A 16,215-nucleotide genomic window follows, 5' to 3' on the forward strand; every position below is an offset into this window, starting at 1 on the left:
TGAAAATAAAAACGTAGTAATTGTAGGTGACGTGAATATTAACTTGCTTGACACGGACAGTACTTCTTATGCAAATTACACTGATTGTTTCACTGGATTTGGCTTTGAATCACTTGTTGAGTGTCCAACTAGAATTGCATCTCATGCATGGTGGAGGAATATACCTATTCCTCCACCGTGATCTCATGGTACCGGTACACTAAATGATCACGTGTTATCCAGCTTGGAGCCACCACTTTGCGTGGGGGTTGTCGACACCGATATCACCGATCATTTTCCTATCTTCCTCACATTCCAAAACATAACCCACACACGCAATATTAGCTATACCACATCTGTATTTAGTTCCAATTCTTTTGTTGAGTCTATCAGTACAACTGACTGGGTGCCTGTTATGTCTATGTCAGACCCAGATGCAGCCTTGCGAGCATTTTGCTCGTCATTTTTACTCGCCGTTTCGACCAACACGCGTACTGTCCTATGTAAAAAAAAATACAAGTATCCACACAACCCATGGATGATGGTCTTCTAAAAAGTTTAAGGAAGAAAGAAAATATGTTTAAAAAAAGAAGCGACAGCTTTTTAATATGCGTCTGGCTGAACGATACAAGTCTTATTGCAGTCTATTAAATACCTTGCTCAAGCAAGCGAAAAAAAGGTACTATGAAAATGAATTCGACAAGAATAGGTCTAACCCCAAACGGCAGTGGCAGCTGCTCAACTCATTTCTTAACAAGTCATCTGCTAATGTTCCTCTAACCAAAATCGACTACAATAGATCCACCTTCTCTGAGCCCAAAGAAATTGTCAATGCCTTTTCGGAATTTTATTTATTTATTTATTTATTTATTTTCAATACTGCCAGTCTCACTTGGAGACCAAAGCAGGTGGGCATACAGATAACAACGTGAGTGCAACAGAATACACGCAGTGCACAGTACAATGGCATGTCATACAAAGAAGTGTTCTCTCTAATACAACATTAGTATATACAACGGAAGAATCAAGGTTAATACAATCCAATGGAACACAAAGAAGCCATTAAAAAAAGAATTTGCATGAATATGAAACCTTTTCCTTTCCCTTTTCATGGTTGGGGCTTATTTCCTATCGCGTCACAAAATATTGATGATGATTCTATGGCAGCTACTGTTGGGTCGAGGTTGTTCCACTCCCTAACTGCTGTAGGAAAAAATGAGTATTTAAACGTGTTGGAGTTGCAAAAGTATTCAGTTAACATTTTATCGTGTTTATTACGCGATATCCGGGATCTAGAGAAGGTGATATATTTGGAAGAAATTATGTTGAAGTGGTTGTGCAGAAGGCTATGCATGAATTTTAACCGAGCTTGTCTTGCTCTGCCTGCCAGTGTGTCTAAACCGGATGATGCTAGAAGTTCAGTGGGCGAGTCAGTACGTTTGTATTTGTTATGGATGAACCGTATCGCTTTTCTTTGAACTTTTTCTAGTTGATTTATGTTAGTAATATTGTGAGGGAACCAAACAGTGTTAGCATATTCCAGCACTGGCCGCACAAAGGTTGTGTAACTGAGGAGTTTGATAGGAGTGGGAGCAGACTTCAAGCACCTTTTAAGAAAGAATAACTTACGGATAGCTTTTGAGGATATGTTGGCAATGTGTTTGTTCCACTTGAGGTCGGTTGCTAGGGTAAGTCCTAGGTATTTGTGTTCATAAACTTTAGTTAGTTCAGTGTCATTAAGTGAGTAAGTAAATTCTGACGGGTTCTTCTTTTTTGTCACCGTCATTGACACAGATTTGCTGGTATTAATAGACATTTGCCATTGTTCACACCAGGTGTTTATCACGTTAAGTTGTCTGTTCAGGGTGTGGTGGTCTTCGTAACACAGTATTTCTTTATAGATAATGCAGTCGTCTGCGAACAGCTTTATGTTGCATTCCATGTTAGTGATGATGTCATTAATATAAATTAAAAACAGCAAGGGCCCCAAGACCGAGCCCTGAGGTACACCAGATGAGATGGGAACAATGTCGGATGATGCTTCATTGAAATGGACGAATTGCGAACGCTGGGATAAAAAATCGCCAATCCAAGCAGAAATATTTCCGATGCCAATTATTGCCTCTAGTTTTGCTATTAACTTGTTGTGACACACGCGATCAAAAGCTTTGCTAAAGTCCAAGAATATAATGTCTGTTTGGCCGCGATTGTCAATTATCTGTGCAAGGTCATGAACAACTTCCGTTAATTGCGTCACTGTTGACATTCCGCGTCTAAACCCGTGCTGGCTGGGTGTTAATATGCGATTTTGTTCAAGATATACTGTCAGGTGTTTTAAAATTATATGTTCTAGGATCTTGCATGATGTACTGGTAAGGGATATGGGTCGATAGTTAGACGGAGAGTTTATGTCACCTGATTTATGAATTGGTATCACCTTTGCCTTCCTCCAGTCATTTGGCACACGTGCAGTTGATAGTGAAAAACGATAGATAATACCCAGGTATCTGCTGCACCATTCCGCGTATCGTTTCAGGAATTCATTTGGAACATTGTCAGGGCCGCTTGATTTTTTAGCATCTAATCCAAGTAGAAGGTTAAGGATTCCCGAGTCAGATATGATAAGTGGGTCGATGCTGGAGCCTGTAGAAACGACCGATGGAAGAAACCCGTTATCTGTAGTAAATACAGATTGAAAGTACTTGTTGAATACATCAGCCTGGACAGCATTTTCATCATGAGTGCGTTCTGGCGCCAAAGTATTGCGTGCACGAAAGTGATTCCAAAATCTCTGTGGATTATTTTTTAGGAAATCTGGTAGGATTGTATTAAAGTATTGTTTCCGTGACTGGTTCAACTTTTGTTTCAGCTCTTGCTTGGCACCTATCAGCTTAGATTTCACGACTGATTGACTTTCTGTATGTTTCAGTGAACGACGTAACCTTTTAACTTTCCTTTTGGCATGTATAACCTCGCGCGTTACCCATGGGCTGTATTTTCTTGGTTTCCTAGTTTTTAACGGTATAAATTTGGTAATGCAGTCATGTATTATGCCCTTAAACTTTATCCAGAGGACATTTATATCTGCCGACGGATCAGAAGCAAATTCTGAAAATGATGTGAACTCATGTGCCAGGGATGTCAAAACGCCAGCGTCGTTCGATTTCTCAAAGTCAATGATTTTGCTTTCAAAGGACCTTTTCGAAATAGAACATGATAATGGTAGGTGGCATATCGGGATATCGTGGTCGGATATTCCTTCAATAATGCCAGTTTGCAATGTATTTAGTTGAAAGTGATCACTAAGCAGTATTAGGTCAAGTATGTTGTTTGCAGTACCTTGTGAGCGCGTTGTTTGGCTAACTACTTGTTCTAGACTAAAATTTAGCATCAGATCAATCAGCGCTTCGGAAGCATGTGATGAATATTCCTTTGTGTTCCAATTAATGTCTGGTAAGTTAAAGTCCCCCATAATGATAATTCTTAGGCTTGGGGCGTGGTTCTGCAGAAACTCATGTATGTTCCTTACGCAATCTTCGTTCGAGTCAGGACTTCGGTAAACGCAGCCTGTAATTATGGCAGTGCTGTTGCAGATGATTCTGCAGAACACCGCCTCAGCTTCCTTCACATCTGGCAATTGTACGAATGGAAGGGATTTCTTTATCAACAGCGCCACACCACCACCACGTGACGGTCGGTCTTTTCGAATGATGCAATAATTTGGAGGCACTATTTCGTGATCTGAGATAGCCGGGGAAAGCCACGTCTCAGTTAACGCTACTATATCAGGGTTATGTGCAAGGAGTAGGTTTTCAAACGCTTCAGTCTTATTTAAAATGCTTCTGGCGTTTACATTTAGTAGTGTTAGTTCCTCGGCTGTGTTTTGCTTCGCGTGTTTGGACGTTTTGCTTCGGCGTTTTTTCTCAGCGGGACCCTCTCCCCCTTGCCCTCATCCCAGGTGAATACTTGTTCATTTATGTAAAGTTTGTCCAATGACAAAGACACTTTGTCATGATGCTCCCGGTTTGCCTTTGCGCTATTCCACAGCAACCTTCTTATCTCTCGTGTTCTCTTACAGAAATCTTCCCCAATAGAGAGACCCGTATTTTTCAGCTTGCGTCCCTCCCGCAATATTATTGATTTCTGTCTAGAGTCAAGTAGCCTCAACATTACTGGTCTCGTTTTGTTCTGGGCCGGTTTTCCAAGACGATGAATTCGTTCTATGGTCACAGGCTGTAAGCCGAGTATGTCCTGAACAATGCCTTTATTTACAGCTTGTTCCAACTTTTCACTGTTCTCCTGTTCTGTTTCCGCTAAGCCGTATACTATAATATTGGACCTTCTACTCTGGTTTTCCAGGTCGTCCATTCGTTTTTCCAAATTTTTGGTAATCAGATGCATGTCTTCTATTTGTTTTACGCATGAAGTTATCTTCGGTTCAAGGCGCGACAGGGCATCTAACTTTTTATCCATATCAGCAAGCCGCCCCTCTTTAATTTCTTTGATATCGACGGCAACTTCCTTCAACTGCTTTGCGATTTGTGCTAGATCAGGTCCCGGATTACTTTCAATATCTCCTGCTAGCAAAAGAAGCTTTCTTAAAAATAGCAACACACTCGCAAATGCACAGCAAAGCCGAGGGCACGGCAGCACCAGCAAAAATGGGTCACTAGAACGTATACAGTAATCGTATTGTCTTCTTACCTGCACGATGAAGACAAACGGGTTAGTGACCGTCATTTCGCCGGTGCCGCCGTGCCCAATGGACGCACTGCGAGGAGGCAGGCTACTTATAGGCGCACTGTGAGGCGGCGCTGGGTGCTGGTGACGTAGATCATCACACGTGGTCCTGGTCACGGATCTGGGCTGGCAGTCCCAAGGCGCCGGGCATGTTATCTCCGACACGTGGAAGTTGACGAAGCTTGTGTCCGGCGCGTACCCGGGCAATCGTGCTGGCATAGCACGTACATCACCCACGGATGCAAGAAGACCGATGGACAACTGCACGATGAAGACAAACGGGTTAGTGACCGTCATTTCGCCGGTGCCGCCGTGCCCAATGGACGCACTGCGAGGAGGCAGGCTACTTATAGGCGCACTGTGAGGCGGCGCTGGGTGCTGGTGACGTAGATCATCACACGTGGTCCTGGTCACGGATCTGGGCTGGCAGTCCCAAGGCGCCGGGCATGTTATCTCCGACACGTGGAAGTTGACGAAGCTTGTGTCCGGCGCGTACCCGGGCAATCGTGCTGGCATAGCACGTACATCACCCACGGATGCAAGAAGACCGATGGACAACTGCACGATGAAGACAAACGGGTTAGTGACCGTCATTTCGCCGGTGCCGCCGTGCCCAATGGACGCACTGCGAGGAGGCAGGCTACTTATAGGCGCACTGTGAGGCGGCGCTGGGTGCTGGTGACGTAGATCATCACACGTGGTCCTGGTCACGGATCTGGGCTGGCAGTCCCAAGGCGCCGGGCATGTTATCTCCGACACGTGGAAGTTGACGAAGCTTGTGTCCGGCGCGTACCCGGGCAATCGTGCTGGCATAGCACGTACATCACCCACGGATGCAAGAAGACCGATGGACAACTGCACGATGAAGACAAACGGGTTAGTGACCGTCATTTCGCCGGTGCCGCCGTGCCCAATCAAATCGGAATACTTTTCTTCCGTCTGTTAAGCCATGAAGGTCAGGCTTAATCTCCCTCCGCTTGTCATGCGTAGAAAAATCGCTCGCCTTTGCGCGTTCCAAAAAATATACTATCACAATCACGTTCCAAAATCGCACTTATTACAGCCTGCATCTTTCATATCATCCCGCATAGATCACCCCCACAAAGTACATATTCCTCGAAGTAACACCGTCACCTTTTCCCAATCTTTCCTTCCTAACACATGTCGCGACTGGAATTTTCTGTCAGCATCAACCGCCAGTATTACTGAACCTGACGCGTACCGTCAGGCCTTGACATCTTCCATGTAAATTGGATTTCATGTTGTGCACGCGATAATTCCTCATCGCACTCGTAACTTGTATTTCACACCGCATTCTCTTTTTTTTTCTTCTTGTCTTCTTATTATTGAATCTTTTGCATCTTTTTTGCGTTGCCTGGCTTATTACGTGTATGTTTTGCTTTTTGCCGGTTTCGCTTTTGCTCGTTTTCTTATTATTGAATCTTTTGTAGTTTTTGTGCGTTGGCTGACTTATTACGTGTATGTTTTGCTTTTTGCCCCTCCCCTCTACAATGCTGTAAAGCCCTGAGGATAAAATAAATAAAGAAAGAAAGATTCATTGTGAGACCTGTTCCCATTATGCGTAATGCGCAGCCCGGTAAGACACCATCAAGGAAAAGAATTCTGTGGCGGGAGTGGGTAGCGTAATTTCCGTGAAACTGAATGGCCCTAAGTTGTTCTGTCAAGTCGTTCACACTGAGCCTTCAGCGTGGCCGCTGCATATTTCTCGTACGTATTTGCCCAGCCCAATTCATGCATGCAGTCTGGGCATCGTTCTGTTCTCAGGCAGTTTAAGTATCGCCACGGCCGCTGGATGAAAGAGTGCGCGGTGCACTCCTTCATCCAGCGGCCGTGTACAGTAACTCTAGTCTTCGGTAACCAGGGCGCACCCTGTCGGGGCACATTTGTTGTTGTTGTTTTTGATGTTGTTCCGAGATGCTCCGAAAAAATCGGCGGAGCGACGCTGTGCAATCCCAGCATTCGTTGCGTGCCGCGACTGCTCCGGGGCACAATTCCCGAAGATGCTATCGTCCAGAAGTGGACGTTTCGGCCACCGGCAGCGTCGACGCCGAGTGACGCCGGAAAAACGCTGCATATATGTTTCGGGCTTAACTGAGTTGATTCCCATAGAATGCACGCGGGTTAGGGGGAGACAGAAAGTTAGGTGGGCAGACGAAATTAGGAATTTTGCGGGTATTAAGAGGCAGCAGCGAGCACAGGACCGAGTTGAAATCCGACGTACGGCGAGCACCGGACAAGCGACCACTGTGCTATCACTGTGGTGAATCTGGATATGTAACGGAAATGTCCCAATCGCCGCCTTGAACTCCAGGGTTTCGCCGTAGACTCGCCACTACTCAGATTCGGCAAACGACCGAGAGATATCGAAGAGTACCTCTCACAGTAGCGCATGCCACTGCGGCAGCAGTCGCGGTCCCCATCTCCAAGACGATCTTCTCCACCTTTTCGGAGCCTTCCAGGGGTGTCGCAGGCACGCTCACCAAGCCCTAGGCGGAAAAATTAACGACAACGACCCTCGGGAGCGAGGTCACTGACACTCGACACAAGCGAAGCCTCCCATCGACGCAAGCACGGGCCCACAGCGATTCACCTATGATAGCGACGAACGCCGGAAGCAGATTTTCTTTGGACATACCTGTGGTAGTCGACTGTCACCCCGACGTTAGTGCAACACAGGTGCGGACTATTCGATCATGAGCGAAAAACTATAGCAGCGCACATGAAGAAAGTTGTTACGCCTTGCATGTGGTACAAAACAGAAATTCGCACTGCCGGCGGGCATGTAGTCACTCCAATCGGCATGTGCACTATCAGGGTGTGCATTTGGGGAAGTGCGTTTCTCGCCAGCTGCCTTGCACTTCACGAGTGTTCCCGAGACGCAATCCTGGGAGTCAACTTTTTTGCGGGAGCACGGTGCTATTATCGATCTTCGGGAGCGTACCTTGATGTTTCCGACAACTTGATCTACCGACAAATCTGACGACAGCCATTACAGCACATTTCACGTTTCTGCCGACAACATCACGTTGCCTCCACGGTCCAGCGTCCTGCTGATGTGGTGTCCGACAAGTTACGGGATGGTGAGGTTGTCGCCGAAGGCAACTTGGCGCTTTTGTTCGCGCTATAGCTGTCTCCGCTGCCCGCCCAGCCTCGTCACGCTTCATGACAGACACTCTGCGTTACTTGTGACTAATTTAAGTAACGAGTACCGGCACCCGTTTTGCCACACCGTCATCGCTTTCGCCTACCCTGTCGCAGACGTTGCTGAATGTTTCGTATCTACATCAGCCAACGACGGGCTTCGACTGACACCAAGAGACGTGACGTGACTTCATTACTTGTCCTCTGGGAGAAACAACAAACTGAGCTACGTTATCGCACCGTCCGTCTGACGCGCCGCGCACCCTATATCGAGGAGAATCAACCAACGACGCAGCGCTTTCGCGTGGCTATTGCGGGCCCTGCCAACAGCTGCATGCAAGCAGAGAGATTTTGTTAGCCTTTTTCACGAATGAGCGACAATATCCAACATAAAGGCGCCATGCAGCGGAGCGCACACCAGATTCGCAGCGGTAATATTGTCACATTCTTTCTAGTGAAATATGTCAATGTAAAATGCGTGGTGATAGGATGTGTTGTAATCTGTTGACAAGTCTGCGCCGCTTCGATGCGCTTTGGTGGTGGGTTCCCCTCGAATTACCAAAATGTGATATTGGGCAGCCCTCAGGCAGCTTACAAAACAATACTGCCAGCTTCCTCCCTCGAGGCGTGCGTGGGAGTCACTCCTGTCATCAACTGACTACCGTGTTCAAGCAGAAGTTATTATCTGGGCCCGAAACGGTCGTGGCAAGCTTTTCGCCCCCAGAATTGAAACCACCGGCAGGATGAAGTCAACTACCTTGTAGTGCCGTCAATAAACTTGTGTCTCTCTCAATACGCTTGATTGTATGCCGTTCTAAGAAGAGCTGGAGTGAAGCGCGCGCCTCACTCTCGACAGTTCGCTGGCTCATGAATGTGTAAATAAATGATTACGGTACAAATTCTTGAGGCGGAGGAAAAAGTCACAGTTTTGCCGCAGTGACGAAGCAATGAATTCGATAGCAACAACTTGGAATGTGACGTTGAGAACAGCAAACATATCAAAACGTGCAGCGCGCTGCTCACGCACAAACGACGCGCAAAAACAACACACGCAGGATGAGAGCCAACTAACAACGTTCGCACCTCGACAATTAACAGGCTTTTTAAACAAGATTGACGCATGAAGCGTAATCATAGCTACAGATATAAGTGCGAACTAAGAAGTGTCCCAGTTGTTACTTCTCTGTGTTTGAAAAGCGCGCTCTTTCCGCAAATGGGGCCTGTTCAGAGAGCGAAGTGTGTGCGCCCGGCCACTAAACCCAATCGTTCCGATCAAAGTCGAAGACGAGCGATTTTTCCTCACCACACAATAAGTGCGCGAATAAGGGCCCTTCCCTTCGCAGAACAAAGCACGCATGGGAGATGAGCACGCATCGGTGCATTACGACGAGCTGGCCGCCGACCTTTACTCCGAGTCCACTCATTGTGCCATCTTGCTGATAATGCTGAAAACACGATAGCCCCCCCCCCCCCCCGAGATGCCCGTCAGCAGCGATAAGTGGTATAGATAGATGGCCGTTTGAATGCAGAAGAAGGTTTTTCTCTGTGGCTCAGTGGTTAATGCCTCGCACTTACGACTCAGAGGTGTGAAGTTCAATTACGCGCGCCGGAGTCTTTCTCTGGATTATTTTTCTTTATTGCGTTTACATATATATAGATAGGTATACATATACAGTGAGTGACTACGACGCCGGCGGCGATATCCAACCGAGAATGTCCATATATTTCCTATCGCAATAAAAAGAAAGAAAGCATGAACTGGGCATGTGCCAAGAGAAAACTCACGCGCGCGTACGCTACGCTTATATGCGTTTCAACGCAGTTTTTCTGTTTTGAGAACCATTCAGAAATCAGCGCAGGATGTTACGAAATCATGTGTTGTAGTATAAATGTTAAGATAAGCCTATATATGCTAGCATCACCTGAGCGCTTCCTGATTTCAGCCAACCATTCACCCAATGAACATGTGTCCCTGCTAACAAAACTGCAAAATCTTCTTTACGAAATTGGCGACAACAGTGTTTCCTAATAAATTAAATAAATGTTAGCTTTGTATTCTCGAGGTCAACATGATTCAAGTTTCAAAACGCTTAGGAGATAACGGTCTTCTTTCACAACATTACAGCTTGAAGCAACTTGTTTTCGCGAGCGACAAAGCGTCGCGTATGGCAGATATGGTGCATCTCTACCCCTTTTGCCTTCGTAAACTGTCCATGAGGCATTTCAAGACACCAAGTGCGCCAGCTGGGCCACACTACATAAAAAAAATGCAGTCGCTGTTTAATTGGTAGAGAGTGACATATGGTAGCTGCAAATGATGTTGATCGTCGCAACATTTATTCATGGGAAGCCAACACAACATTTATGGACACAAGCGGGTCAGTGCAGCGGAGAATGAAGCGGGTAATCGATGCTCACGATTTGTGCTAAGGTTTCATCTTCGCCACCATATAGATGGTTGGTTTGCAAATTTCTACTCATTTAGACTTCGTTTTGTGAGTAATTGTGATCTATCTCCATGTGGAACTCGATTACGCGTCCTGGCGTGATTACATTTGTGAAAATAAGTTCAACACGCTTCTATGCCCTCCTACTCACTCGCTATCCTCCTCCGGACCGCCATGTTGGTTTACCTTGCGCGCCACCTGACGGCGCGACAGTGTCACTTTCGCGTCCACACGGCCGGGCTGGACTGCACCTGCGCGCGCAGGTGCAATCTAGCCCGGCTGTGGCATCCATTTCGAAGGTCTGTCAGACGCCAAACACCGAATAATTCCCTACAGCGACGCCTCGTCCATAAATCAACACCCTTACCAACGATAGTTATAGCGCGAGAACAGAACGACGCCGAGAGACAAGAAGGACACGAAGGACACAAAGTACGTGCGCTATAACTATCGTCATGTCATACCAACTTGCCCAAACTGCCACACCTTTACCGAGTTTCGGCAAAAAAAAAAAAAAAAAACGTGAAGTTATCACACCACGTTCCTTTGCCGAAACTCGGTAAAGCTGATGCTCAAGACGAAGAGATGCTGAAAGATGATGTTTACAATCAATATCCGGTCGTTCTCGTAAAGAAAAAAATATGCAACACTGCGATTTTGCGTGGACTACAGAAAACTTAACAGCGTAAGTTAAAAAAAAAAAAAGACGTCTATATCCGCTGCCCCGCATCGATGATTCTCTCGACAGACTTGAAAAGCGGCTACTGGTAGATCGAAGTTGAACGCGATCGTGAAAAAACCGCCTTTGTTACACCGGATGGCCTTATATAAATTCGAAGTGCTTCCCTTCGGCCTCTTTTCTGCACCTTCGAAATTTCAAAGAATGGTGGACACTATTATTTCTTACTGGTATAAAGTGGCACACTTGCCTATATTTTATCTGGATGGTGTGTTTTCTGTGACCTTTGAGAAGCACCTGAAGCGTCTGCATGCAGATCTGTGCTGCAAGCGTTCCGCTCTGCTAACCTGACACTGAAGCCAGAAGAAATGCCACTTCGGTTACACAGAACTTAAGTTTCCCGGCCATGTTGTCAGTGTGGACGGTGTTCGACCAGACCCTGACAAAAGCACCGCCGTGACCTCATCTCCTGTTCCACGTGACAAGGCAGTGCGTCGCTTTCTCCGCTCTGCGTGTACTGTTGCCGCTTTATAGCCAATTTTTCTAGGATTGCGGAACCGCTCACTCAACTCACTCGATAGTCTGGGAGGAAGAGCAGGACGCAGCTTTCTCGGGAGCGTCTGCAGACTCTGCCAGTCCTCGCTCACTTTGACCAAGATGCTAGCTGATACTGAGATTCATATTGACGCCAACAACGCGTGTTTTGGTGCTGTCCTCGTCCAACAAGAGGGTACGGAGCGAGTGATAGCGTACGCCAGCCGCACTTTTTCCCACGCCGAGGTCAGCCACTCCACGTCAGAAAAAGAGGGCCTCGCTGTTGTGTGGAACGTAGTGCACTATAGTATGGTGGGTCACGATGAAATTTAGGCCTTACCTTTACGGAAGTCACTTTAAGGTAGTGGCGGACCATCATTTGTTGTGCTGGTTAGCCGACCTACGGGACCGACCTACGGGTTAGCCGACCTACAACTGGCACGGTGGAGTCTTCGTCTGCAGGAATTCAATTTCACGAACACTCAAAAATCAGGAAGATGCCACTTTATTGTCCCATGCACCAGTCGAAATTTATGGCCACAACATTAAAGATGACGGTGGTTTCCTTGGGGCATTTAATATAACGAATCTGATTACACGACAGTGCCAGGACGACGAAATCCTTACAGTTATCGAAAACCTTGAAGGACGCAACTCTTGCATACCTCGACGCCTTTCTCGAAGTCTGTCATCGTTCTGCCTGCGAGATGGCGAGGTGGGGCCCTCCATAAAAAAAAAAAAAAAACTCCAACAGCAATGAGGAACCTGCGAGATGGCGAGGTGGGGCCCTCCATAAAAAAAAAAAAAAACTCCAACAGCAATGAGGGAACCTATCTTCCAGTCATGCCACCTGACATGCGTGACGGCATTCTTCTCGCCTGCCCCAATGAGCCCACATTGGTCACTTAGGTTCCTCTCAAACTTTCGCCAGAGTTTGACAAGCGTACCACTGGTCTAAGCTTTCAGCATTCGTTAAATAAGCGATACGTGAAAAGCTGCCGGAAATATCAACTCCGCAAATCCCCACCACTGAAGCCCGCGGGGCTTCTTCATCCAATCGAACAACCTAGGGCCGTATTCGATCAAATAGGAATGAATTTACTGGAGCTCTTTCTGCTGGCATCTGCCGGCAACAAGTGCATCGTAGTAGCCACAGACTATTTTACGAAATACGCCGAAACAAAGGCACTACAATGCGCTACGGCTTTCAATGTTGTCCAATTTTTTATGCACCAGTTTGTTCTTCGACATGGCGCCCTGTCGTGCGTAATGACAGAGGAACGGCATTCAGCGACCAGCTCATTTATGACGTATTCACGCTTAGCTGCACGAGCCATCGCAAGTCCACGGCATATCATCCACAGACCAACGGCTTGACAGAGCGACTCTACGAAACCATCGCCGACATGTTATCCATGTACTTAGATGTCCAACATAAGACGTGTGACCAGATGCTACCGTACATTACATTTGCATGCAATACTGCCGTCCAGGGAATTACGCGATTCACGCCTTTCCGTCTTGTCTATGGACGTGAGGTCCATACCATGATGGATGCTTCCCCACAACTGCAACGCGTTGATCACGCCTGACACAGTGCAACTCAAGCCGAATAAGCGTGCCAATTAGCATGCCTACACATTACACAGCAGCAGAGTACAGGCGCATGCAACGCTCGCCATCGACAAGTTTACCATCCAGGCCATCAAGTTTAGGTGTGGACTCCCGTCCGACGCCCAGGGTTGTTAGAAGAACTGCTCAGTCGCTATTTTGGACCCAACAAAGTGTTGCGACATGTCAGCGATGAGAATACATGGTAGTCCCTGACAAGGCCTTCTCGCCACGGCGTCGAAGGCACCACTAGAAGATTGTGCACGCTGTGCGACTGAAGCCGTACTTCACGCGGTAGTGTGACAGCGCATGAACCTTATTGTTTTGTTTTTGCGTACGTGCATATACTTTGTGCTGGTTTGCCCCGACTTTGCACATATACTTTCAGAGCATCACAGCGATGCTCTTTTTTTTTCAGAGGGAGAATAATGCCACTTATCCACTAGGTACGGCAAGCGCGAGGCATGGTTGCCCGCGAGAATGAAATATATTCTGGGGCAGTGTGCGCTCTGGTTAGTTGTTGTTTAGACAGCTATTTTGCCAGTTTTCTATGTGCCTCTCCACCGGCTCAGTTCCTTCGAGTGTTCTTTCGACGTTTTGCAGCATGTGACAATATTATTAGTGAAGGTGACATCATGTGGTACAAAACTTATGAATGTAAAACTTTGTCAAATCAGCCCCTTAAACTGCACTCAAATGAGTCTCTGAAGGCTAAACAGTGCTCATATAGACAGTGATCGTCAAACAGCATATATATACAGTAAAATCGAAACGAAATTCCCATTCTGCTACAGCTTTATTGCGATAGCAATTATATGGAGACTCTCAGCTGGATTTCGCCGCCGGCGTCACTCACCGCTTATGTATACGTATCTATATATATATAAAAACACTAGAAAAATAATGCAGAAAAAGACTCCGGCGCGCGAAATCCAACGTGCGACCGCTGAGACATAAGTGCGAGGCGTTAACCACTGAGCCACCGAGGAGCTCGTCCTTCCACGTTCAAACGGCCAGCTATTTATATCTATCACTTACCGCTGGTGACGGGCATCTCGGAGGGGAAGGGGGAACTATTGTGCTTTCAGCATTACCTCTAACATGGCGCAATGAGCGCGCGTCGCCACATCGTCACGACCTGGCGGCGCGCGCTCTCATCTCTCGCGCGTACTTTGCCCCGCGGAGAGGAGATGGGTTGACGCTGACCTCACTCACGCGGCCTTTCACCGGAACGACTTTGTTGTAGTTACCGAGCGCCAAAGGTCACTGCAATCGTTGCACAGTCTCCGTTTGCGAAAAGGGTGCGTTTTCCAGACACAGCGATGTAACAACTGAGACGCTCATTCACATTCATCTGTACATGTGAGTACATTTCGTGCATTATTTGTGCGTGAGAAACGCGGGGCACGTTTCGATCTGCTTGCCATTCTGCGCGTGACTTTCCTTTTTGTTGCTATCGCGTTCATTGCTTCGCCTTTGCGGCAAAACTGTGACTTTTTTTCCACTGTCGTCCAAAACTCGCCAATTTTTAAATGCTTGCTCGGTATTTTCACTACAGTAAATGTGTACTCAAACAACAAGAATAGCTGCGCACAATTCAAACACACCACCCATAATACTAACAAACAGTTCGAATACAATTTCGCCCATAACGTACCTTCCAAGCCTTAGCGATCATTTGCTCCTACATTTTGACATTAAAGTAGCCCCTCCGAGAACAAACAAAAAGAAAAAACTTTGTGACTACAGCAGGGGTAACTTTGAGGCAATCAACAATGAACTTACTAAGTTTACCAATCTTTTTCTTGATGGTTTCAACGATCGGAGTAATTGAAACATGTTTTTAGATAAAATCATGCAGCTCATTAACCAATACATCCGACACCGTATCGTAACAACAACTCAAATGTTCCTTGATGCAACAGTCATATCAGGCGTTTATGAAACAACAAAAAAACGTTTCTTTCGCACCGCAAAACTTTCGCCTACTAGTGATCACTTGGCTTGGTGCACAACAGTGTCTGCGTTGTACGTTCAAACCCTTCGAGATGCAAAAAAAAGAAAAACATTTTAATTCACATGTAGTGCTCCCTATGTTGACCGTTAATGTTATAAATTCTTTCGAACCATTAATCCCTCAGCCAAAGCAGAAAGAAAACATTTTCATTCGCATGTACTGTCCTCTATGTTGACCACTAATGTTAAAAATTCTAGTGAACTATTATTATTTCAACCAATGACGTTTTCACGCTGACGATTCCTCTGGTGACCCCATTTCATTGGATGTTTGTCCAAAAGTTTTTAACCGTACATTCACTCAGAACTTCTCAGCTATCTCGATTGTCCATACGCCGACACCTGTCAGCCATTCTCTTGAAGCCATGCCACCTATACTAATCAGTACATTCGGTCTTCTTAAGCTCATTAATAACTTGACCTTCATTCAGCACCCGGATGTGACAATATTGATGAAATGTTTTTGAAAAACACTTCTGCCTATGCTGCGTTAGTCTTGTGTTAACTTTTTCAGCAATCACTTGATAATTCCGTTCTTCCAAAAGTGTGGAAAATCGGGAAGGTTATTCCAATTCACAAGTCTGGCAGCAAAGCATCTTTTAACAATCGTCCCTTTTATTTAACTAAAATGCTTGATCACACGATATTCACCAACTTTGTCAGTTTCCTTGAATCAAACTCTTTCTTCTCTTCAGCACAACATGGTTTTAGAAAACATTATTCATGTGAAACTCAGCTCATATCCTTACTCATGCTCTACATCAAGTTCCAGAGCGATCATCAATCATCAATTGCATATTTATAGATTTTTGTAAGGCATTTGACAAGGTGTGTTATAAATTGCTACTGCTTAAGCTGAACAATTTTCATATTGATAATTTACTGAAATGGATTGAGTGTTATCTACTAAACTGCTCACATTTTGTTTCCTTTAATGGCTGTAACTCTGCATTTACAGATGTGAATTCAGGCGTTCCTCAAGGGTCAGTCCTTGGACCTTTATTATTTTTATAGTATATTAATAATCTTACTTCCATTGTAAACTTC

Source organism: Rhipicephalus microplus, chromosome 1 (genome assembly GCF_043290135.1).
Source record: "Rhipicephalus microplus isolate Deutch F79 chromosome 1, USDA_Rmic, whole genome shotgun sequence".
NCBI lineage: Eukaryota > Metazoa > Arthropoda > Arachnida > Ixodida > Ixodidae > Rhipicephalus > Rhipicephalus microplus.